Here is a 26,320-nt window from a genome sequence, read left to right on the forward strand (position 1 = left end):
TATTTCGAAGAGAGTAATGTGTACGTTTGTAACTCCAACCATTTGGTAATGGCAATTGTCTATATGACAAGACAACTGCCAATGACTACTCTGGATTGCTACAACTAATACTCTGTTTGTGTGCAAATAGCAATCACCAGCGTGTTCCCCTGGTTCTCCACCTTCAACAGATGCATAACTCGGCGCAGAAGCGCCGTTTTTTGAACAAAGGTACAGAACGCAGGGCAGGAGTTGAAGTCAAGAGGCAGGCAGAAGGAATAAAAAAACACAGGTAGACAGAAGAGTCCAATACAGAAAATTTATTTGAACACTGAGAATGCAGATGAACTGGCAATACCTCGCAAATAAACAGGGGGACTGAACTGAAATATATAGGACGGTGATTAGGGACAGGAGTGTGTGCATAGGTGTTCAGAATTCAGGTGAATGTGCTCTAGGGAGTGTGCTGTGTTCAGGTGATCTAGTAAGTGGGCTGTGTTTGGGTGATCGAGGACAGGGTTGAGGGCGTGACCTGATGGCAGACCTCACATTAACATGTATTTGGGTCACAAACGTTTTGATATTTTAAGACTTCTTAGTGACTTCTGTCTCTTCAGCCCGCACCACCAGCGCAAAAGTCTGCAAATGATGGATTCTGGTATTACATTTACTGTAATGGCTTAAATCGCCTGGTTTGCCAGATTCTGCTGAACCCAATAAAAAAGTTTGTATACTGTAATTTTCGGTAGGAAAAAAAACAAGGAAATCTGCTTCAAAATCTAAAAAAATGAAGCTTGACGGTTTTACAATTATCTCCAAAACAACTGTAAAGGTCCAAGCCGTTACTTTGTACCCTGACCTTTTTTCCCTCTAGAACATTGTGCTGAAATGGGGCATTCTTGGCTACTCATTCAGTTGTTGTGGTGGGAAAATATATAGATGGCAATGATTTGTAATACAATTGGTTATATGGGTTGGCTTATGCAAAGCAGCAGACTGAGCATTAGTTGCATTTCTTTCAAGTTGCTGGATGCTGGAGAGGGAATTTTGTAAGCAGTGTTGATTATTGTGTATGCAAGTTTCTGGGTCTGTGCACCGCCAGTGAATATGGCAACTTTCCTGGGTGTGACCCCTGCCCCTATGGGAAACAAGAGTGTCCCAGGCCTGTCTTGGTGAATGGCATAGGGAGGATAAATAAAGCATGAAAGTCAGTTGTGAGAGAATAATGTAGGACATTGTGGAGGGCAGAGTCGCAAGTAATGTTTCATGTGTAGGTCCTGTGTAAGGCCTCTTTGACTGCATGCAGCCTTGGCATAGCTCAGTCTATTATAATGAAAGTAATTACTATGAATAAGATATGGTTGACTAGGTATTTTAAGATTAATTAATTAATGCACTGTAAGTTGCTCTGGATAAGTGTTGTCGTGGAAAACACTTCAGATTTCCAGACAATAAAAGATGCAAAGACTCAGGAGCCTTCGAATCCAAAAGTAGACTTTATTGACGTCATAAAGCCATGCTGATCTGCAGAGCAACCAAGCCATGTTGGTCTGCAGAACAACCGACTTCCAATTTTTATACAGTATGGTTATACAATGATATTAGGTCCTCCCATTATGCTAATTTCTGGATGGATCCTTCTCGAATTTTCCATCATGTTTTTCACAAACCTCTGGGATTCGCTCCCCCAGCCACTACTCATCATGACTCAGCATATTCTCTGAAATGGGAAGATTTCCTTATCTATGGGCTCACTCATCCTCCCAAGATTTTGCCAAGACAGTCAAGGACAAGCTACAGGTCCTTCTGTCCTCAATATGAGATAACAACAACCACTCATTGTACTGACCATGGGAACAATAGTTCATCACTCTCTCTTAACCATTAAACTGTTTGGGAAAATAATATGAGCCCTGGTTAAATGTTTTATCAATTAACACTCAATTAATATGCAAGTGATCACATGAGACGTTCTGTCTACTCTTCATCAGGTTAATGTGAAATAACATTTTATGAAAATATCCCTACAGTGTCTGCCTGAAATGTTAATGAAAACTAAAATGTGTCCCAGACAGTTATTTTAGGTGAGTCTAAAAACCTCCAACCCTGTAAACTAGGGCTGCTCTATCTTGGTCCTAGAAATCTACCATCTGGTAGGTGTTCTATTCAAGACAACATAGAACAACATGACAAATCACTTTTTTGTTGATATTCTGATATACACTGCTCAAAAGAATTAAGGAACATGTTATTAAGTAAATCAGAGCATAACATATCAGTTAAACTTCAGGGATATCAATCTGTCTAGTTAGGAAGTGTATGCGATTGTGAATCAATGTCACCTCTTTTGGTGCAAATGAAAGGGACAACAGGTGCACTGGAGAGGCAACAGCCAGAAGGGAATGGTTTTGCAGTTGGTGGCCACAGACAATTGCCCTCTACTTATAGTTTCTCTCTGATTGTTATCTACTTTTGCATTTAGCTAGTGTCCTTGTCACTACTGGTAGCATGAGGTGGTACCTGCAGTCCATTCAAGGTGCACAAGTAGTCCAGCTCCTCCAGGAGGGCACATCCATATGTCCTGTTGCAAGAAGGTTTGCTGTGTCTCCCAGTACAGTCTCAAGAGTATGGAGACACCAGGAGAGAGGCCATTACACGAGGAGAGCTGGACAGGGCCGTAGAAGGGCATCAACCTAGCAGCAGGACTAGTATCTGCTCCTTTGTATGAGGAGGAGGAGCACTGCCAGAGCCCTACAAAATGAACTCCAGCGGGCTACTGGTGTGCATGTTTCTAACCAAACTTTCAGAAACAGACTCCATGAGGGTGGCATGAGGGCCCGATGTCCTCCAGTGGGAACTGTGCTCACAGCTCACCACTGTGCAGCTCGATTGGCATATGCCAGAGAACACCAGAATTGGCAGGTCCATTGGCGCCCTGTTCTCTTCACATATAGGAGTAAGTTCACACTGAGCGAAAGAGTCCTGAGACGCCGTGGTGAACGTTATGCTGTCTGCAACATCATCCAGCATGACCAGTTTGGCGGTGGGTCAGCGATGGTCTTGGGAGGCATATCCTTGAAGGGTCGCAGAGACCACCACTTGCTGCATACAGCCACGTGGGAGCCATACACACTCCTGAGTCACATTATGAGTTGCCGTAGTGAAATTCACGCAAGTTGGAACAGCCGGTGATTTTTTTGGTGATTTTGGTTTCCTCTGACCATTGTTAAGTAATTTTGTTCTCAATGAATTACACAATGTACAGTAAAGATTTTGATCTTTAACATATTTCCTTCATCGAGACTTGATGTGCGATTTAAGTGTTCCCTTAACTTTTCTGAGCAGTGTACATTTGTCAAATTACATTTTGACTAATCTAATTTGCTTAGATCCAATATTTTTCAGACCTAATATGTTTGGTCAAAAGACTGATGTGTGAAAAATATGTGAATTTGGATGTTTCGAAAAGTTCATGTAAGTTAGTTCTTTCATATTTTTGTATGAATTTGACTGGTACGAACTGTACATATTGACATTATACATTGTTGTGCTTCTATACTCTAAACCCTCAAAGTCCACAAAGTCTTGAGAGCCAAACCACCAATCAGAAATGTATTTTAGGTCCCTTGCGAATTCAACATAGTCTTGCAAAATTCAGTTTATAGAACTCTTGCCTTAAAGGATAGCAGCCAGCAAGCTGCTCCAGCAAAGATCAAACTCTCTCCTTGTTTCATTTGCATTTTAAATGATGAAATGTCTCCATCTCTGGTAGAATTTCATTCTCCATGAAGCAGCCTTAAGCAACTCTTTCACTACCGCTTTTTGGGCAGATGCTGCACTGTCAATCAGATTTGTTTTAATACATGTGCCTGCTATTTCTATTAAGTGTAGTCTTCCTCAATTGTTTTCAAGTCTATGTTTTTTTTACGTGTTTGTTTGTCTTTTTTGTTATGATTAGGTCCAACTACCTTACTTATTCCCGGTTGAGAACCAGTTTTGTTACAATTAAAAATGTTGTCTCAAACAGAATAGCAACTAACAAACAAGTCGCTCAGCAACCAAAATGAAAAAGGGTGAATTTGTAAAAAAGGTTCTGAAAAGCATCCACCAAGGAATGTATTTTAATATCCCTTGCAATTAATAAATGTAACCTAATACTGTAGATAAACACCATAACTACCCACAAATCTGCCTGAATATACACAAACAAGATTGTAAGAAAATAGAAACATAGGATAGAAAGTCAAAATATTAGTAGAGCCGAATCAAACAAGGCTTACACTTCAGGCATTTAACCAAGTGGGAGAAATTGCTGACGGAGTTGCTACCTCAGCATTCCCTCTGCCAGCAGCTCTTAAATATAAGATGCGCCAGCCCAGGTGAAAGACATCTTGATTTAAATGGTGACTAGTAAAACCCATGCTGAAGGAGATGACACCAAACATTGCTGGCATCAAAACACAATTGTGACCTCAGGCGAAACCCATAATATCTGTGTTTAGGACGAGGATAATAATTACGACGATTGATTCATTAATTAGATTAGATTCAACTTTATTGTCTTTGAACAAGTACAGAGATCATGTGAATAGCTGGGATTATGATGAATGTCTACATGTAGTGGAAGCACTTCCTAATCCAAGGTTAAATTAAATGTGTGTCAAACAAAGCTATTCAAAAAAAGCATATTTGATCACAGGATAGAGGTATGGTATAAACATATGTAGTTTTTTATTCTTTATGAAAGGTTTACCACAATAAAGCCTAACCCCAATCCCAAGTATGTGTGTAACCCATTGCTGGAGACAGACAAACAGGGAAGGATCATGTCAGGATGTCTTCATAAAGTGAATGAATGTCCTGATGTAACTGACAGGATTTGAACTTACTTAATCTGCATGCTACAACACTTAACCCAATGAGCCATAGCCTAAACATTAGCACTGGGAAGTAACATAAGTCTTCTGGTCTTAGACAAGTTACTAATCATCATGTGAACAGAACCAACTCTATTACAACATGTTTCATAGGGTGGAAGGGATTTGATTGAGCCCATGAGCAGTTATTAAGCTGTTCCACTAGATGGCACACTCACATTCGGCAAGGAACCTGCCTCTTTCACACACAGTTGTATTTGCTTCTTTTATAGACTTTTTCTGATGCACTTGATTACATTGATTTAACAACTTAAATAACTAATGTTAAATGTTGAAAAAAATCCTATAGTTGAAAACAACTCCTTCACACTAATATTTGGCTAATGCAATACGTCTTACCACTTACTGAGAATAGCGGTGTGCCAGAGTAATTTTTTTCTATGAGAGAAATGCTTATCATTTCATGCTGACTAAAGTGTAGGCTATCACTCATTGCAGAAAGAAATGTCTGAGTCATCAAAAAGAGGTATTATGACATCAACAGTGAGCTCTACTTAATCTATGTTTATTATCCTGTGTAAGATATGCCAAAACACCAGACCCACCCAGTAGCATTTAAGCTTTGGATTACTTTAAGCCATCAAGTCCACACCTTTTTGACTGTCACAAATTCATATTTTGAAGGTATATTTTATGCTTTATTGGATAGAGGAAAGGCAGTTAAAAGAAAGACAGAAAATGAGAGCACAGAGTGTGCTGAATTTGCTCTGGGCCAGACATGGACAACCCAAACCACAGCAGCACATGTGCATCAATAGACCACCCAAGGCCACACAAAATGATATTTTTTGTGTCAAACTGAAATTAGCATAGAAAAATATTGAAGTGAATAATAAAAAGATATAAACTACATTTAGATATACACATATTTAGAAAAGACCAGAAACCTTTGTCCAGTAACAATGTAAAATATTTAACATGATACAAAATAAATGGATATACACAATACATCAACACCGAGATTTAAAAAAATAGATATAAGAGAACTGGAAACTAAAAGATTTTACCAAAAGACCACACATATTTCATGAGTTAAAAATAAAATCCATTGGGTTGATATCAGTCTTCTTCCAAGATAACCAAGGTTTCTAGCTATCCATTATCTCCCCTGATTATGGTGGTGATAGGGGCAGGGGTGGGGTTGCTAGGACTTGGTCCAGGATTTGGTGCAGGTAGAGGTACAGTGGCTGGAATTAATCCCGGGAAGAGAGGCCAAAGTGGGAACACAAACCGTGGAGGCACTGGTCTAGGTTGATACCAGGTATATGTTGGCATCAGGAAATGGTAGAACCTCTAAACAAATACATCAGGGGATTAATTTATAATAGCTTAGTGACATGGTGGTAGTCTAATATCAAAAGAATGCATTACAGTTATTACAGTGTAGATCCTTACTTCATCACTGTGAGAGTAGCTTCTGTGATAGTGATGCCCAGAAAACTGTAAAAAAGAGAAAGATTTTATAACATTTGCTTAAAAATCTTGAAAAAAAGAAAATAATTCAAGTAGACCGTTACATCACTATTCCCTTAAATTGATCATATCATTGTAATAGCACTGCACTACACGTGTATTAATACTTACTGTATTCGGCACGGTAAACAAAAGCATTATGGCAAGGACTGCAAATTTCATCATGAAAGCAATCTTCTAAACCTACAAATGAAAATATATTAAACCTCCAAAGAAAAGGAAGCCTTTTTCTATTTTTCTTTATTGTGTCTCTATATGCTATAGATGTGATATGCTTTTTTGTTATGATTTAAAACCATTTACCTTGACTCCTGGAAACAAGTTTGTCAGGGAAACTCAAAGTGTGATAGGACAGGCAAGTCTTCATAATTGGTTGTCTTGTTCCTGTAAATCCACTCTTGCCTAATTTTGGATGTGTTTAGTCCCTTTGCAACCTCTATATGTGGATAAACAATGAAAACAGATATTATCTACTTGTCAGACTCATTAATCATTATTATCCTTATGTTAATCATGCAGAGACTGACACTGAGTTAATACTGTGCCTGTATTGCCATACCACATATTTCCCAGTATCAAGCCACAGAATGAAGATATAATTCAGAAATTAGCAAATTGTAATTTGCTATTGTAATGTAAAAGTATTATATTATATAGATGATATTACAAACACACACACGTGTGCAATGCACATACACATACAAAACACAAACACATCATTAAGATATTACATTAAACCACATGGTGTCACTCATGGCCTGATATTCCTCTAACTTCGAACATAATACAGTAGTGTGGTGATTTCTTGCTCAAGTAAAGTAAAGGCTGCAATGTTATACCATCTCTTACCTGTGGTGAAACTTTTATGTGATTTTCTGTTCTTTTTTTCTTTTTTTCTTTGTTGTCACAGTATTTTCCATGTCGCTGTCCTGTTAACTAGAGCAGACCTTCCAAAAGCACAACATTCTTACTCTCAGTACGGCCACTCACAGCTCCTGAAAGAACAAGTGCCAGACAAGTGGTTACTTGTCTTTGAAGTCTCCCTGTAAGCATGTGATCTCATCGAGAGCAACACTCACATTTGCAATATTTAAGTATTCATTGAAACAGAAGACTTAAAGCAATCTTTGCCACATTTAATTATAAATAAATTGTAGAGGGCTCTGTACGTATTACAATAATGACATACATTTTCTTGTTTTTGCTTTATAGTTCAAATGTGTGGTTTAAAAAATACTATGATTGTAAAGAATAGATTTGCCTATCTAATTTTCAGCTAATGAAACCGTTTTTCTAAAAGATTTAAACATGACCAAAAACCTTGACCAAAAACCTGACAAGGATTTGCCCAGAAAAACTCCCTAGATGATGAAAGCATTGTTGGGGTCTTTGTCTTACTTAATGAATAATATGTATTTCTATGACTACACGTATACAGTTTTTATACACACACGGAGTATACATTCCCCAAGTAAATTCTTATACTGGTGAGGCAAAACATTATTACCACTCACAGGTGAAGCAAATAATGTTGATCATCTCCTAACAAGGGCTTATGTCAAGATCTGATTAGGTTAGATGGTAAGCAAATAATCAGTTGTCGTAGTCAACGTGTTGGATGGAGGAGAAATAGGCAGATGTAAAAACCTGAGCGAATTTGACAAGGGCAATATTGCTATGGCCAGATGACTGGGTCAGAGCATCTCTGAAACGGCCAGGCTTGTGGGGTGCTCCCGGTATGCAGTGGTGAGTACCTACTGACAGTGGTTCGAGAAGGGAAAAACCACAAACTGGCAACTGGGTTGGGTGCCCAAGGCTCATTGATGTGTGAGTGCAACGAAGGCTATCCCATCTAGTCTGACAGAATATCTACTGTGGCGCCAGTCCCAAGAAGATTTTAATGATGATTACAGGAGGAATGTGTCACATTCCTCCATGTTTAAAAAGAGTAGGCATTGTACAATAGATTTTTAGCAATAAATCACAATCATTAATTTCCATAGCCATGTTTTCAAGAAGCGAGACAAATCAATTGGCATTTTAACTAATGATGCCCCAAAAGACTAGGCTATACCTTTGCATCGTATTGAACAAAAATTGGCCAAAAAATCAACTTTAACACAGATTTACCAGGAGAAATAGTTAATGTCATGCTTTCTCAACTTTCCACTAAATCTTGTTCTATGAACGACGTCACTGTTGTATTAATCTTCAAACAGTATCCTGAATAAAACCAAATTAACTGCTTTTAGGAATGCATTATAAAGTAGAATGCTGGCCACAGATCTTGCTAGTTAATTCCACTGGCATGCATTTCAATTCTCTCATCTCTCATCTTCATCCGCTTATCCGGTATCGGGTCGCGGGGGCAGCAGCTCCAGCAGGGGACCCCAAACTTCCCTTTCCCGAGTCCTGGGCCTACCCCAAGGTCTCCTCCCAGCTGGACATGCCTGGAATACCTCCCTAGGGAGACGTCCTGGGGGCATCCTTACCAGATGCCCGAACCACCTCAACTGGCTCCTTTCGACGCAAAGGAGCAGCGGCTCTACTCCGTGTTCCTCACGGATGGCTGAGCCTCTCACCCTATCCCTAAGGGAGAAGCCAGCCACCCTTCTGAGAAAACCCATTTCAGCTGCTTGTACACGCGATCTAGTTCTTTCGGTCATGACCCAGCCATGACCATAGGTGAGGGTAGGAACGAAAATTGGCCGGTATATCGAGAGCTTTGCCTTCTGGCTCAGCTCTCTTTTCGTCACAACGGTGCGGTAAAACGAATGCAATACCGCCCCCGCTGCTTTGATTCTCCGGCCAATCTCCTGCTCCATTGTCCCCTCACTCGTGAACAAGTCCCAGAGATACTTGAACTCCTTTACTTGGGATAAAGCCTCATTTACTTGGGATAAAGGCACTCCATCGGTTTCCTGCTGAGAACCATGGCCTCAGATTTAGAGGTGCTAATCCTCATCCCAACCGCTTCGCACTCAGCTGCTCCAGGATCCTTGCAAGAGTAAAGAGCTGGTCGGTTGTTCCGCGACCAGGACGGAATACGCATTGTTCCTCTTCAATCTGAGGTTTGACTATCTGCCGAACCCTCCTTTCCAGTACCTTTGAGTAGACTTTCCCAGGGAGGCTGAGAAGTGTGATACCCCAGTAATTGGCACACACCCTCTGGTCCCCCTTTTTGAACAGGGGAACCACCACCCCGGTCCGAGATCCGTCCAGAAATGTTGAAAGCTTTGGGTGTGGAGGGGATGTCTTGGATGACACGCAATGTTGAAGAGGCGTGTTATCCAAGACATCCCCTCCACACCCAAAGCTTTCAACATTTCTGGACGGATCTCGTCAATCCCCGGGGCTTTGCCACTGTGGAGTTGTTTGACTACCTTAAAATGATTTAGCATTTCAATTAGCAATGCTAAATCATTTGTGACAGAATTTGTTGTTATAACAACAGTAATGAGCCATATGTAAAAAGAGTAGTCTGAACATTTTACAGTAGATTACTAGCTACAGATCTCAAGTTAACTTCTTAACCATGAAGAAATAAGCACTAAAATCCCACTGTTTGTTTAGCAAGAAGCAAGGCACAAATCAATACAATTCAGTTTAATAATAATAAATAATAAATGATTTGCTGATTTGGTTAAACTGTTGTGGTCCAAATGAGATTAGAAAAAACCTTCTTCAATCTCCGTTTTACCAGGCAGGAAAATCCTAATAATATCCAGTTACTATTGTTTTTTAAACCCAGTACAGTAGTCAACTCTAATTCAAACATGTGTGGTTCAATATCATAATGTAACATCACTTCCAAAAATTATTTATAAAAATTATGAACACAAGCTTTTGCTTTGCTTTTTATAAAGTTAGCCAGTATCCAGTCTGCCACTTTGAAAGAACTGGCTGAGTGGAGGGGTCGGTCAATGGCAGAGTAATGGCTGGTACAGCTGTAGTCTTTTAGAAATTAAAAAATATAACTGCTGATAGGAACATTGTTGAATGACAATGGCTTTATCAATCAAGGATACATATAACATTTTCTTTTTGCGTGATCGGTACACAATGGAGTCTTAGCGAAAAGAAACAAAACATGACCACTCATTTTTCAGAGCTTGTTTTCCCTTCAATCCACTCAGGAACATAATACTGTGGGGGTTTTGGTGTGCAATTATGGCAAGTTATGTGTGAAACAAAACCTAAGGTCGCCCAGGGTGAACTGCTCCTTTAAGACCAGCTGTGCTAGATCCTTTCTTTGTGTTATTGTTGTGGGTACAACATCACATGCTGTTAGATGAGGATGTACAGGAGGATCACTCAGACAGGAATCCTATTCAAACATAAGCTTTTGTTTTGTGTATTTTTTCTATATTATCAGATCTGATCATGGCTTCAGAAGTTGGGCAACTGACACCTCCAAACAAAGCTGATGGGGAGTGAGATGATGACCATAAGATGATGACTTTCAAAAGATTTTAGTTGCAGTCACAACTTTAAATTAGCTGAAAAGTGCTTTATTCTTGGGCTGTGATAAGGGACACAATTCCTTCACCTTTTCATGCGCATAATCATGATGGTACAGCAGTACCTGCATCTACAGCTCTAGTGGAGCATGTGTTGAGTCATGTTGGCATCTTGGGATGGTGTTCATCAGAGCTTCACACTGGAGTCCTCTTCCACTCCTCCATGATGACATCACAGAACTGGTGGATGTTAGAGACCTTGCACTCCGCCACCTTCCATTTGAGGATGCCCCACAGATGCTCAATAGGGTTTAGGTCTGGGGTATACCCTCAGCTTCTTTATTAAGGCAGTGGTTGTCTTGGAGGTGTGTTTGGGGTCGTTATTATGTTGGAATAATTTAACAAGGAATCTAATTTAACAAGGAAAAGTATAGATACCACTGCTGTGGTCATCACTATCCTCTTGCAATAAAACTAGCTGGATGGCAAAAACAGTGGAAGTAGTACCTCAAAGGTAATTTGAATTAAAAAAAGATCTATTTAGCTTGACAAAATAGTTGAAAAGAAAAGCTTTGAGTGAGGAAAAGAAGGGTTCAATTCTGGTTTTACTGGCAGAGGGATACAGTGAGCCTCAGGTTGCTTTCATCCTGAAAATGTCAAAGACGTCAGTTCATAAGAACAAGGTCAAGCAACAGACATTGGGGACAACAAAGCTACAGACTGGCAGAGGGTGAAAACAACTGTCCACTGACAGAGATGACCATCAATTTAAATGTCACTCAACACATTTTCAGCTTTGCCCAACACCTGGTAGTCTAATGGTGCACCCAATGTGACATTTGGTGGAGGATCGGCAATGGTCTGGGGATGCTTCAGCAAGGATGGAATTGGGCAGATTTGTCTTTGTGAAGGACGCATTAATCTAGCCAAGTACAAGTTTATCCTGGAAGAACACTTGCTCTGACAGTGTTCCCCAACTCTGAGAATTGTTTTTTCCAAAAGGACAATGCTCCATGCCACACAAGCCAGGTCAATCAAGGTGTGGATGGAGGACCACCAGATAAAGACCCTGTCATGGCCAGCCCAATCCCCAGACCTGAACCCCCATTGAAAACCATCAAGAGGAAGATAGATGGTCACAAGCCTTCAAACAAAGCCGAGCTACTTGAATTTTTGTTCATAAAGTCACCCAACAGCAATGTGACAGACTGGTGGAGAGCATGCCAAGTAGCATGAAAGCTGTGATAAAAAATGTGGGTTATTCCACCAGATATTGATTTTAAAATGTTAGTATTTTGTTGTTGAAAAATGAATATTAATTTGTTTTCTTTGCATTATTTGAGGTCTGAAAACAATACATCTGATTATTTTAACCAGTTGTTGTTTTCTACAAATAAATACTCTAAATGACAATATTTTTATTTGGAAATTGTCTGTGAATAGTAAAACCAGAGAAACTAATAATTTTGCAGTGGTCTCTTAATTTTTTCCAGAGCTGTAATATATATATATATATATATATATATATATATATATATATATATATATATATATATATATATGTATTTATATATGACTCAGGACTTTAGCTTCTGATGTGAAGACTTGCAACTTGTAAATAGGAACACAGTGACTTGGTTCCATCTCTGGAATTGGGCACACAGTCACATTTATCAAAACAAATCATATAGACTGAGCAATTTTGGAATTTAATTGATTAAAAGTTACACAAAACACACTTTGTGACTGAAATGTACCACCTTTTTCTTTCCCCACCGAATATGTTTTTGTAATTTTGGAAAAGTATGTGGTAAACTAGATGTTTGGCTATCCTACATTACACCCTACCTATGTGTCATTTGAATAGGGAATGTTTTTTCAGTCACAACAAATTAATAAGGATAGGGATTTTGGTAACATAACATTAAGTTAATACCAGGAAGCCGAAAAACAAAGCACTACAGAACCTTTCTGCTCCTAAAAATAGATGGGAGTGAGACAAAGTACAACAGTTATACGCACTTAATTTTTGCACAGGCATTTAAAAAATATGTACACGCAACACATACTAGAAAAACATAAGCATGTTCATACAAGCTTAGTATATTTGGGTATTAGTTAATAAAATTTAACAATATTTGTATTGAATAGTTACTTTAATTATTGTTACTATCTAGACTGCTGTCTTTAATACAGAAGCTATGGATGTGGTGCAATCACTCCAACATCTTAACCCCCTCCAAGAACTGCCACCTTAACGTGGTGGAGGGGTTTGAGTACCCGAGTGACCCTAGGAGCTATGTTGTCTGGGGCTATATGCCCCTGGTAGGGTCTCCCAAGGCAAACAGGTCTTAGGCGACGGGTCAGACTAAGAGCGGTTCAAACCCCCCTTAATGATGAATAAAATGATGAGTACCGTGACGTCGCCCGGTATGGCGCAGCCGGGGCCCCACCCTGGAGCCAGGCCCGGGGTTGGGGCTCGTATGCGAGCGCCTGGTGGCCGGGCCTTCCCCCATGGGGCCCGGCCGGGCTCAGCCCGAACGGGCGACGTGGGGCCGCCCTCCCGTGGGCTCACCACCCACAGGGACCATAAGGGGCCGGTGCGAAGAGGATCGGGCGGCAGTCGAAGGCAGGGGCCTAGACAACCCGATCTCTGGACACGGAAACTAGCTCTAGGGACGTGGAATGTCACCTCGCTTGCGGGGAAGGAGCCTGAGTTAGTGCGTGAGGTTGAGAGGTTCCGATTAGAGGTAGTCGGGATCACCTCTACGCACGGCTTGGGCTCTGGAACCACACTCCTCGAGAGAGGATGGACTCTTCACCACTCTGGAGTTGCCCATGGTGAGAGGCGGCGGGCTGGTGTGGGTTTGCTTATAGCTCCCCAGCTCTGCCGCCATGTGTTGGAGTTTACCCCGGTGAACGAGAGGGTCGTTTCCCTGCGCCTACGGGTCGGGGATAGGTCTCTCACTGTTGTTTGTGCCTAAGTGCAGAGTACCCGACCTTCTTGGAGTCTCTGGGAGGGGTGCTGGAAAGTGCTCCGACTGGGGACTCTATTGTTCTACTGGGGGACTTAAACACCCACGTGGGCAACGACAGTGACACCTGGAGGGGCGTGATTGGGAGGAACGGCCCCCCTGATCTGAACCTGAGTGGTGTTCAGTTATTGGACTTCTGTGCTAGTCACAGTTTGTCCATAACGAACACCATGTTCAAGCATAAGGGTGTCCATCAGTGCACGTGGCACCAGGACACCCTAGGCCACAGGTCGATGATCGACTTTGTTGTCGTCTCATCTGACCTGCGGTCGTATGTCTTGGACACTCGGGTGAAGAGAGGGGCGGAGCTGTCAACTGATCACCACCTGGTGGTGAGTTGGATCCGATGGCGGGGGAGGAAGCTGGACAGACTCGGCAGGCCCAAGCGTACTGTAAGGGTCTGCTGGGAACGTCTGGCCGAGTCTCCTGTCATAGAGATCTTTAACTCCCACCTCCGGCAGTGCTTCGACTGGATCCCGAGGGAGGCTGGAGATATTGAGTCCGAGTGGACCATGTTCTCCACCGCCAGTGTCGAAGCGGCCGCTCGGAGCTGTGGCTGTAAGGTCTCCAGTGCCTGTCGAGGCGGCAATCCCCGAACCCGGTGGTGGACACCGGAAGTAAGGGATGCAGTCAAGCTGAAGAAGGAGTCCTATCAGGCCTGGTTGGCTTGTGGGACTCCTGACGCAGCTGACGGGTACCGACAGGCCAAGCGGGCTGCAGCCCGGGTGGTTGTGGAGGCAAAAACTCGGGCCTGGGAGGAGTTCGGTGAGGCCATGGAGAAGGACTATCGCACAGTGGTAACAAGGCATGATGGATCCATGTTCTCATTTTGTTTACGACAAATTCTGACTCTACCATCTGAATGTCTCAACAGAAATCGAGACTCATCAGACCAGGCAACATTCTTCCAGTCTTCAACTGTCCAATTTTGGTGAGCTCGTGCAAATTGTAGACTCTTTTTCCTATTTGTAGTGGAGATGAGTGCTACCGGTGGGGTCTTCTGCTGTTGTAGCCCATCCGCCTCAAGGTTGTGCGTGTTGTGGCTTCACAAATGCTTTGCTGCATACCTCGGTTGTAACGAGTGGTTATTTCAGTCAAAGTTGCTCTTCTATCAGCTTGAATCAGTCGGCCCATTCTCCTCTGACCTCTGGCATCAACGAGGTATTTTCGCCCACAGGACTGCTGCATACTGGATGTTTTTCCCTTTTCACACCATTCTTTGTAAACCCTAGAAATGGTTGTGCGTGACTCCTGAGGCAGCTGACGGGTATCGACAGGCCAAGCGGACTCAATCCCGCTGACATGTCTTCCATTGAGGAAGCAGAGGATGAGGGCTCAGAGGTGGACTCGTCCATCACCCGGGCTGAAGTCACTGAGGTGGTCAAGAAACTCCTCGGTGGCAAGGCACCGGGGGGTGGATGAGACCCGCCCTGAGTACCTCAAGTCTCTGGGTGTTGTGGGGCTGTCTTGGTTGACACGCCTGTGCAACATCGTGTGGCGGTCGGGGACAGTGCTTCTGGGATGGCAGACCGGGGTGGTGGTCCCTCTTTTTAAGAAGGGGGACCGGAGGGTGTGTTCCAACTATAGGGGGATCACACTTCTCAGCCTCCCTGGGAAAGTCTATGCCAGGGTTCTGGAGAGGAGAATACGGCCGATAGTAGAACCTCGGATTCAGGAGGAACAGTGTGGTTTTCGTCCGGGCCGTGGAACACTGGACCAGCTCTATACCCTCTACGGGGTGTTGGAGGGTTCATGGAAGTTTGCCCAACCAATCCACATGTGTTTTGTGGATTTGGAGAAGGCATTCGACTGTGTCCCTCGCGGTATCTTGTGGAGGGTGCTTGGGGAATATGGGGTCCTGGGTCCTTTCCTAAGGGCTGTCAGGTCCCTGTACAACCGAAGCAGGAGCTTGGTCCGCATTGCCGGCAGTAAGTCAGACTTGTTCCCAGTGCATGTTGGACTCCGGCAGGGCTGCCCTTTGTCACCGGTTCTGTTCGTAATTTTTATGGACAGAATTTCTAGGCGCAGCCAGGGGCCGGAGGGTGTCAGGTTTGGGGACCACACAATTTCGTCTCTGCTCTTTGCAGATGATGTTGACGTGTTAGCCCCTTCTAACCAGGACATTCAGCATGCGCTGGGACGGTTTGCAGCCGAGTGTGAAGCGGTGGGGATGAAAATCAGTACCTCCAAATCCGAGGCCATGGTCCTCAGTCGGAAAAGGGTGGCTTGCCCACTTCAGGTTGGTGGAGAGTGCCTGCCTCAAGTGGAGGAGTTTAAGTATCTAGGGGTCTTGTTCACAAGTGAGGGAAGGATGGAACGGGAGATTGACAGACTTCGGTGCAGCTTCTGCAGTAATGCGGTTGATGTATCGGTCTGTCGTGGTGAAGAAAGAGCTGAGCCACAAGGCGAAGCTCTCGATTTACCGGTCAATCTACGTTCCTACTCTCACCTATGGTCATGAGCTTTGGGTCATGACCGAAAGGACAAGATCCCGGATACAGGCCGCCGAAATGAGCTTTCTCCGCAGGGTGGCTGGGCGATCCCTTAGAGATAGGGTGAGAAGCTCAGTCACCCGGGATGAGCTCAGAGTAGAGCCGCTGCTCCTCCACATCGAGAGGGGTCAGCTGAGGTGGCTTGGGCATCTGTTTCGGATGCCTCCAGAATGCCTTCCACCGGGAGGAGACCCCAGGGAAGACCTAGGACACGCTGGAGGGACTATGTCTCCCGGCTGGCCTGGGAACGCCTCGGTGTCCCCCCGGAAGAGCTGGAGGAAGTGTTTGGGGAGAGGGAAGTCTGGGCATCCCTGCTTAGACTGCTGGCCCCGCGACCCGGCCGCGGATAAGCGGAAGATGATGGATGGATGGATTTTCTAATGACTTTTTTCAAATAGTGATGGTGCTGTTTTTTTACATCAGTATTGTCCTGACTTTGTGATCAGTTGAATGCCACTTTGGTGAATAAAAGTACCATTCCTGCTGCCAGTGTATATATTAGCCAACACACTGACAACAACTTATTTTGTCATGTTGGTAACACTTATGTACGGAAGCCCTTAAGGATCTTTTTTTTTTTGGGTGCCACACCTCTAAGTTTTACTTGTTTTAACAAGATAGCTTTTTCGTTATAAGGATAGAGCAGTGTCATTACAAGGATATAGCTATGTCACTATAACGAGAGGTACAAACTTGTTATAAAGAGATACAATAAATGGTCTCAGTCATTAATATGCAAAGCACACTATGGATCTGTTATGATTGTCAGATGTGTATGGCTGTATTCTTTAGTTTTTATGCCTTGTCACCTTCCAGTAACTGGTATAATTAGTGATTGGCCATCTGAGGCTTCATTGGCGTTATTTTAGCAGCAGCATATTATGCTGGCAACACTCAGATTTTCTTTATCACAATAAAAGCCATCACTGAAATGCATAAGGCAATATAGGTAACAATCTAGCCTGTGAAAAAGAACAGACAAGAATAACATTGGGAAAAACATTAAACATAAAAGGTATAGACTAGATTGATAACTATATTACCTTATACTGTATATTTCAATTATGTCTTTTATTTTGAAAACAAAATACTGATTTAGCATTGCTAGCATAATATCCTGCTGCTAGTAGAACGGTAATGAAGCCTCGAATGGCCATCACAAGGTATAATAAAGGCTACAAAAACCATGTGAAATGGGCCAACCATTAATGACACAGGAGTTGTGTCGCTAATGCTCTGCCATTTAAAGATAACTACCAATAAATAAATGTATTTATGATTTACATATTCCCTAAATAGAGTTTTTGATTTCAGCCTAAATCTGAAGGGGTAAGCTACAACATCTTTGTTGCAGCCTACCAGTATGACATGACAGCAAAATGGATGTAAAGGATTTTCCAAAGAAGGGTGTGATGGGTTCAGTATTATGAATTAGAAAATTGTAAATGGTTAACCAGTTTGTTGGTTCATATTATTTTCAATACTATTATTGCACTTCATGATTACAGTAATAAAGATACATACAAAGCATTTACTAATAATTGTTTAATTATTGTGTGTCCTCATTATTGTGTGACTCTTTGACATGTAAATTCTATCTAAAGTCATACTACACAAAAGGCTCAAAATGACCTAAAACATCTGTTTGTGTTAACGATAAAAAATTTAATCTCTCAAAAACTACATTCATTATATGTCAATAATGATATATTGCTTCATATTGCACCAGTATACCACAGTGTCATGACAGGTCTTCAGTGTCATTCCTGTTCACCTAGTAATGGCAATTTCTTCTCAATCTTGTTTGAACATTGTAGAGCCCACACCTGAGTTTCATGTCCACTCATGTTTTCAACTTCTCAGTAATTCAGGTTGTTATACAACAACTAATGTTCTGGCAGATCGTAATGGTCATCTTTTGATGACAGTTGCATTTTGTAATAATATAAATTATCTATTAACTGTATACAAATTATTATTGCAATTATTTAATTTACATTTACATAGTCGAACTGTCCAACTTTTATTCTTTTTTGTGGTGCAAACGTTTTAGAGCATTAAACTTATGTTTGAGAGGTTTCATGTCTAGACATGTTCTGAAAACATCTAAAATAGAATTGTTTCTAAATTCTGTGAAGCACAGAACAGAACAGACAAAGACAAACACTTAAAAGTGGCTTGTATATTCCAACTGAGTACAGCCACAGGATTATGGGTTTTAGCCATTTGGCTAACACACCCATCTTTTCTGTTTATCACAACTTTACTAATGCGTAAATAAAGCACAACATATAAAAAAGGGAGAAGTGCTGCTCCACTCCTTTCAAAAATCATCCATGAAGAGCAGTCTAAATTGTATTTATTTATTTTTAGTGGAATTCTTAGCTTTGCAGTAGAGTTGACATTGTAGTAAATTTTCTAGCCAGTCTTCCATCAAAGACCATCTAATTTCTATTACCTTCCAAGAAAGGAAGTTAAGTAAGATAGGATAGATGGGGCAGGTGGGGCAGGGACTGGTGCAGGAACTGGTCTTGCCAATAGCAAGGGCAGCAGGGCCATGAGGTCAGAGTCACCCTGGGGAGCTGGTGGGAAGTACTGAGGATAGGGGTAGAACCCCCCAAAACCCCTATACCCCTGTAATAGAAAGAAAGATTAAAGTTACAGGAATGTAGGGAAACCGAAACATAGTCATGTTTTTTCTAATAGTGTAAACTCTGTTGTGGTACCATTACATACAAATTATCTGTAATAGACTATACAGACCTCATGACTCGAAGAGCGCTCCTCTCTATCATGTTTCTTAGACACCTGCTCCCACAAAAAGAATCCCAGAATACATGTTATTGCCGTGTACATCTACATTAAATAGTAGTCCATGATAGCAAAACTTGGCGCTGATATTTCAGAGCAAAGAAATCTGGGGAATATGTGGAGTCTCTATTGATGTGTAAATTGCAAAGAAAATGTTTTACTCTTGAAAACTTACAGGAATGGAGGAACACAGTCCAATCAGGCACACCACTAGGACTAGTAGTTTCATGGTCATCCGGAAATCCTTGAAATACAAAATACAGAATTTTTAAATCTACTGTAGACACTCATTCCCAATTTATGCTTCCGTAGAGTATTCTTTGAAACTCTTACCTGTTCAAGAAAAAGATTGTTCTGAGGCTGACATTGATGCTGGGTTGTAGCTAAACAGCAAAAATCTGCTTTTTATACACCATTTCAGTTAACAGACAACCAATGAGGCTTCAGTCAGCAAATGAGCTGATCAAATGTGTTTCCGAAAGATTAAATATGTGATGAAATAGGCATCTGGTGGGTAATCCTAAAAATTCTAAATATCCACAGTCCCCACAAAGAATGCCTCATCAACATTAGGAAACTTTATCTACATTGAAAACTTGATGATTCATTCAACAGGTTTTTGGATTGAGGAGGCTCCATGAACAATAAATACATTAATGTAGTATGTTGACTGTGGAAACTAATGTGCATAGACACTGTATGAAACATAAGGTGGCTGAGTTGCTATAACATCATCTCACCAAGCTAGGATGCTCAATTGAAACAATAAAGTAGAAAAAGGTTATTGTCTTATGTTCAGTAATTTTCTTATAATCCAGTTGTTCCTGAATTACTTTTCAAAAGAAGCACAACAGTACTGCTGTGATTCTTTTGAAAACTAATTCAGGCCCAAAAACCATGAAAATGATGAATGATATGCCGGAATCATTTAATTCTAAACAGCGTTTGGCTGATTTGTTTAGTGATTCATCAAAGCTGTTTAGGTTTGCAGTTGCTAGCATGATTTCTGACAATCTGTGTATATAACTGGGCCATATTTCCTCACAATTTAATGTTAATTACTTGTGTGAAGACGTATAAAAACATACAAAATCAGCAGGGGATCAAATAACTTTTTCCCTCACTGTACATTTCCAGGAGCCCGGTCCCCTTGGAAATTCAGTGGGAATAATGTGGATGCCAATTAAATGATAATTAGAGTAAATTTTCTCTTTTATTAATAAATTTTTTCAGGAAAAGCGAGAATGGGACAAGAAAATAGTACCGGCGGCTCTCTTAAGTAAATATCCTCCACAAATACCTCACTAAGTAACACTGAAGAAATGACACTTTGCTACAGTGTAAAGTAGTGAGTGTACATCTTGTATAACAGTGTAAATTTGCTGTCCCCTCAAAATAACTCAACACACAGCCATCAATGTCAAAACCCCTGGCAACAAATGTGAGTACACCCCTAAGTGAAAATGTCCAAATTGGGCCCAATTAGCCATTTTCCCTCCCGGTGTCATGTGACTCATTAGTGTTACAAGGTCTCAGGTGTGAATGGGGAGCAGGTGTGTTAAATGTGGTGTTATCGCTCTCACATTCCCTCATACTGGTCACTAGAAGTTCAACATTGCACCTCATGGCAAAGAACATGGCAAAGTTGTTGAAACAGTGGTACAGGAAGAAGTCCTTAGCATTCAAGAAGGCCATGATCCTCATGCAGGACAATGCTCCATCATATGTATCCAAGTACTCCACTGCTTGGCTAGCAAACAAGGGCCTCAAAGATGCCCAAATAATGACCTGGCCCCCTTCCTCTTCTGATTAAAATTATATTGAGAATTTGTGGTCACTTCTCAAACGTGAGATTTACAGTCAGGGAAGACAATGCACCTCTTTGAACTGCATTAGGGATGCTGTGGTTGTTGCTTCAGCGAAAGTTGATCGTGAACAGATCAAGAAACTGACATACTCCATGGATGGAAGGCTCATGGGAGTTATTGAAAAGAAGGGTGGTTATATTGGTCACTGAATATTTTATAAAGGACAACAATTTTTAGTAATTGTCATTTTGTGTTACTTATTTGTTACACTTACTTAAATAATTGAAAATAAACACGTGAATTGGGAGATTTTTGTTTTTTATTAGTTGCCTAATAATTCTGCACATAGATTTTTGCCTAATAATTCTGCATTCTTATATATTCCCCTGAGAAAGATCAAAACTTTTCCTTTGTTTAACATTCAGGTTTGAGGTTCAATTATATTTTGGATTGACAGAAATCATTGTGATTGTTCAACAATAAAATAAATCGTGAGAAATACGATTTGCTTAATAATTGTGTAGATGATAAAAAAAAAAAAATATCATCTGTATTTTGGGCCATAGAGATTAATCTGTCAGATCTGTTCATCAGTTTCATTTAAAACCTTATACATCTTTCGTGAGCATCCTTGAGGACAGTTTGTGCATTTAGCTCAACATTTCTGAATTCCTTTGTCCATGAGAAAATTGTATGTCCCCCATTCCCTTTTCTAGCTAGCTTCATCAGACAATGTGGAATGAGTTCTTTCCTCCTTTTCTTTTAGCCATGTGAATACAGATCCTTTTTTTTATTGTCAGCAAACCATTGCCATTATAGCTATGCTATCATCACAGCTCATCATACAAATAGGAAGTACATTTAGTGTAATCTTTTAATATAGAGATGATACCTGACATCTGAATTGTTGTTACTGAGAGATTATGGGCATGAGAAACTTAACTAACGCATAAGTGCGGAACAACAAACAATAGATAGGATGTGATGGGCGTTACTGATCGGCCCCACACACCCTAACCACACATCAACATTACAATCTAGACTGCTTGCTTTAGTAAGTAAACATTAAGTTTAATAGGCAGTGTCAATGGACCCCCTTCCTTTTCCTTGTGACCAGCTCGTTTAAACTTAAGAGGATATGAGCTGTTGGACCACACCTCAGGACTACCAGGCCCTAAAAACTCATAACTCTCCCAGTCCAAAGTCCTCCTGGTTGTGTTGCAGATCAAGTAACTGACAATACATGGCAATTTCAGCTGCCACTCTGCTGACCATTCCTCCCCCCTGATTGTCCCTGTCCTTGTCCATCTGGTCATACATCTGACTTGGATTATGTTTTTTAGACACTGGACACAGCCCACATGCATTTATTAACTTTTGCAATTTGTAATCTTAAAAAATTCACTCGGCACAGCCAGAAAATGACTGGCCACCCCTCAGATTCTGGTTCCTCTATATGTTTCTTCTTATATTTTGACCCTTTTAGGGAGATTTGCTCTTTGGGGTTTCAGGCTGGGTGTTTCGTAAAAGCACTTTGTGATAACTGCTGATGGAAAAGGGCTTTATAATATACATTTGGTTGTTTGATATTGACCGTAAAGTTGACAAAAACTTTGTAATTTTAGTAGCAGTTTACAATCACAATATAAAAAAGCATTTTATTATTATTTCAGATTTATTCATTAATAACAAGATACATTTTAAGGTGGTTTTACTGGTATGCTATCCTGATAAATTCCAAAATATAAAAGATCTGAAGCTAGCTCTTAGCAACATCTTGGAGTGCAAATTCACACCCTTTTTCTAGTAATCAAAAAGAGAAACCGACCCACCCAACTTCTGGGAAAGTGTAATGGTACCTTTTCTATGATAGATGTATTTCAGAAATGTATGATTTTTATTATCTTCTAGGTGTGTGCATAAGATGGCGCCGCAGATGGCCGCCTCAGTTAGTTGGTGTGCAATTTTATGTCTTATTTTGTGTGTTAAATCAGTGTTCTGCAACAAATCTCTGATTGTTTTCTCAAGAGAAACAAAAATCATAAACATCAGGGGAAAGAACTCCTGTGGATTTAACATCCATTGAATTACTGGACATGCTGGTCAAAGCTACATCTGCTCTTTGTCAAAGCAGTGAAATGCCATCAGAGAGGTAAGCTTGCCAGGGTGCTGGAACATTCTAGGCACCGAGGACTTCGGAATCCGCTACCTGGAAAATTCCTCACAAATGGGCGATCACTTAGCAATAAACTGGACAAACTTTACTTCCTGTTGGGGAAAAAAGAGACCTCTCCTCATGTTCTGCCTTGTGTTTCACAGAATCGTGGCTGTGTGTATCTATACCTGACTCAGCGCTGCAATTGCCTGGTTTTTCAATCTTCTGGGTGTATCATGACACAGAACTTTCAGGCAAAACGAAAGGAGGAGGAATATGGTTCTACATTAACAATGGCTGTGGCAACGATGTCTCTTGATCTGGAATCATTTTTTATCAACTGCAGACCTCTCTACAGCACAAGGGAATTCTCATCATTTATCCTGGTTGGTGTCTACATTCCACTGTCAGCCAACGTGCATGAGACACAACAGCAGCTGGCCGAACCGATTCTCCTGGCTGAGCAGTCATACCCGGTTATTGTTCTTTCATGGCTTAGGTAACCTAAGCCATGAAATCCCGAAATATAATAAAACAGTATGTTAAAATCCAAACCAGAGAGGCAAACTCTTAGGTACTTTGGAACTGCTATACTACAATCAATAATGCCTATCACGCTGTGCCCCGTGCTGCTCTAGCATTCTCAGACCACCTCATGGTCCATATAATACCCACATACAGGCAAAAACAAAAACTTTCTGTTGTGTGTTGCTGTTGTGTGAAGGTCAAAGATGTGGAGCAGAGAAGCAACAGAGGATCTGCATACGTATCTGTAATGCACCGATTAGGAAATTTTTAGGTCTGCCACTAATTGTCCGGATGACTACACTGATGCTGTGACTTCATACATCAGCTTCTGCAAGGACAGCTGCATACCAACACGGACCAGGGTGAGGTACAACAACGACAAACCCTTGTTCACAGCTAAACTCCTACGGCTGTGTTTGGAGGAGGAGGCGTTCAAGAGCAGGGACAGGCATAGGTACAGAGAAGCTAAATGCAGCTTTGGTAAGGCAGTGAAGGAAGCCAAGCGCCTGTATGGATAGAAAACTTAGCTACTTAATTTATTTTAATGTTAGCTAGCTTTCTTATTGTACCTAGAATCTCTAAACAAACAGCTGGAGGCAGGGCCTTTTCTCATAGATTTCCACTACTGTGGAACAATTGGCCAATCAAGGTTAGAAATGCAAACTCAGTGCAAACTTTCAAGTGTCTACTTAAGACTCATCTCTAATGCACGGTCTATGATTGAGTGTAAGCTGGCCTGGGGCCGTGAAGGTGACCAGTGTTGAGAATTTAAATGTATCAGAATCTCTGAAGAAGGAGAGGCTATGGTCCGAATGAAGATTTAACACAAAGATTTATTAATAGAAAATTATAAGTCAAAATACATGAATTACGCTGCAGCGGTAAAATAGTTGTTTTAACTCGTAAGTCTCCACATCTATATACCCAGATCCACGTTTCTTAATTGGTTTTATTCCTCCCGCCACAGGGGCGGTTACTTTTTACTCTCGTGAGTAAAAACCCTCCTTATTGGCTCTTCGTTGGCATGGTGACATGTTGGATGAATATCGTTGTTTTCTTCGCTGTCCAATGAGGAAGGACATGCTTTAAACTCTGTCCCTTTGGGGTTATTTTTGGTCACAGATCAACAGATTCTTGCATACAGATGTGAAATAATTTTACAAGGTTTCAGAAATTCGCATTCTATTGTCCTAACCTAGACTAGAACATCAGGGGGTTGGCGACAGAAGGTTTCTTCCTGCTGTATAGGAGGCGGTTTCTTTTACATGTTAATTGTTGGGTTTTAACCCTATCTCTCTAAATAAGACGTGGGGAAAATCAGAGTGAGTGTGAGACAGAAGGCTGTTTAGACCTATTCTTCAGAGAGACAAGGTGTGAGAATTGCAACAGCACAGAGTTTTAAACTTTGATGGTTATTGTATTCAATCATGTTTTCCTAACCTGACTGCAGCATACAAAACAAAAACATAGAAATACATATTAAATATTAAATCAGCATTAGAACCATACTTGGACCTGGTTTGCCTCCTCCCTGGGGCTTTCCTCATTTTGTATTTTTGTAAGTATTTTTCTGTATTCTCATGGCCCTTATCTCGTGATGTGTGGTGCGGATACATTTTTTTTTCTTTTCGCTTGAGCTCATCATTCCTTCCTTTTCCCTTGGGCGGCTTATGTGATCATAGGCCTGCTCTTGGGGCCAATTTTCGTCATTAACACATTCGATCATCCCTTCTCAGAATTCGTCAGCTATCGAGGATGTTTCCTCTTGAGGTTTTAGGGGACGATTTCGTAACTGAACGCTGCGAGTCATGCTGGTTGCATCCAGCAGGGATTACATCCTTGGCTCGCTCGCTCCGCCGTGAACCACTAGGAGCTAAAGCCCCTCTAGGGGCTCCCAAGTCGTTGCTGAAAATACGAATTGGATCCTAATCAAATTACCGCAGGAGCATAAAGGATGGGGGGATTATTATAATAATAATATAGTTGTGAAGTCAAATGACAAAATTGTTGAAGTATTGTTAATTGCCTTTATTGTTACAGCAATACTTTCACAACTACAAGTAGTCTATTTAGGCTGACAGGGCCCACACACAGCAATGTAAATAAAAAAAAATAAGACAAAAATTACATACAATAGCAGGAATGCTCTTAGTGGTTTACCCTTGCTGTGTCAGCGGCCATACTAAAAAATTTATTATGCTTAATTAAACAGCCAATCAGGGCACGACTGCCCCTATATAGACCCGTGAGCCCATAGAACACCCTCACAAGTTTATTCTCCTGTTGGAAGTGTTGAGATAAATGTAGTTTAAATAATGCTGATTTAATAACCATGTATTCTTATGTTTTTGTTTTATTAAATTGTATGCTGCAGCCAGGTTAGGGAAATATGATTGAATACAATAACCATAAAGTTTAGAACTCCTTAAATTACACTCAGCCACACTCACTCAGACTTTACACCTGGCTCTGATAGAGAGACAGGATTAAAACCCCACAATTAACATACAAATGAAACTGCCCCCTATACAGCACAAAGAGACCTTCTGTCTCCAGCCCCCTGATGTTCTAGTCTAGGTTAGGACAATAGAATGTAAATTACTGTAACCTGGTTAAGATTTCACACCTGTATGCAAAGAACC

The 26,320-nt window shown here is 41.2% G+C and overlaps 2 long non-coding RNA genes across 2 annotated transcripts; both read right to left on the minus strand.

The window, feature by feature from the left end:
* Positions 1 to 4,576: 4,576 nt before the first annotated feature.
* On the minus strand, positions 4,577 to 9,530 carry LOC105006610. The gene is made up of 6 exons (XR_827433.3): positions 9,495 to 9,530; positions 7,239 to 7,384; positions 6,693 to 6,825; positions 6,501 to 6,572; positions 6,312 to 6,356; positions 4,577 to 6,209 (listed from the first exon to the last, which is right to left on the minus strand). It is a non-coding gene; the product is annotated as an uncharacterized LOC105006610 (long non-coding RNA).
* Positions 9,531 to 17,927: 8,397 nt separating this feature from the next.
* Positions 17,928 to 19,563, minus strand: LOC106024043. The gene is made up of 4 exons (XR_001198069.2): positions 19,521 to 19,563; positions 19,363 to 19,431; positions 19,140 to 19,184; positions 17,928 to 19,010 (listed from the first exon to the last, which is right to left on the minus strand). It is a non-coding gene; the product is annotated as an uncharacterized LOC106024043 (long non-coding RNA).
* Positions 19,564 to 26,320: the final 6,757 nt, after the last annotated feature.

The sequence above is a fragment of the Esox lucius genome, chromosome 25 (assembly GCF_011004845.1).
Source record: "Esox lucius isolate fEsoLuc1 chromosome 25, fEsoLuc1.pri, whole genome shotgun sequence".
Taxonomy (NCBI): domain Eukaryota; kingdom Metazoa; phylum Chordata; class Actinopteri; order Esociformes; family Esocidae; genus Esox; species Esox lucius.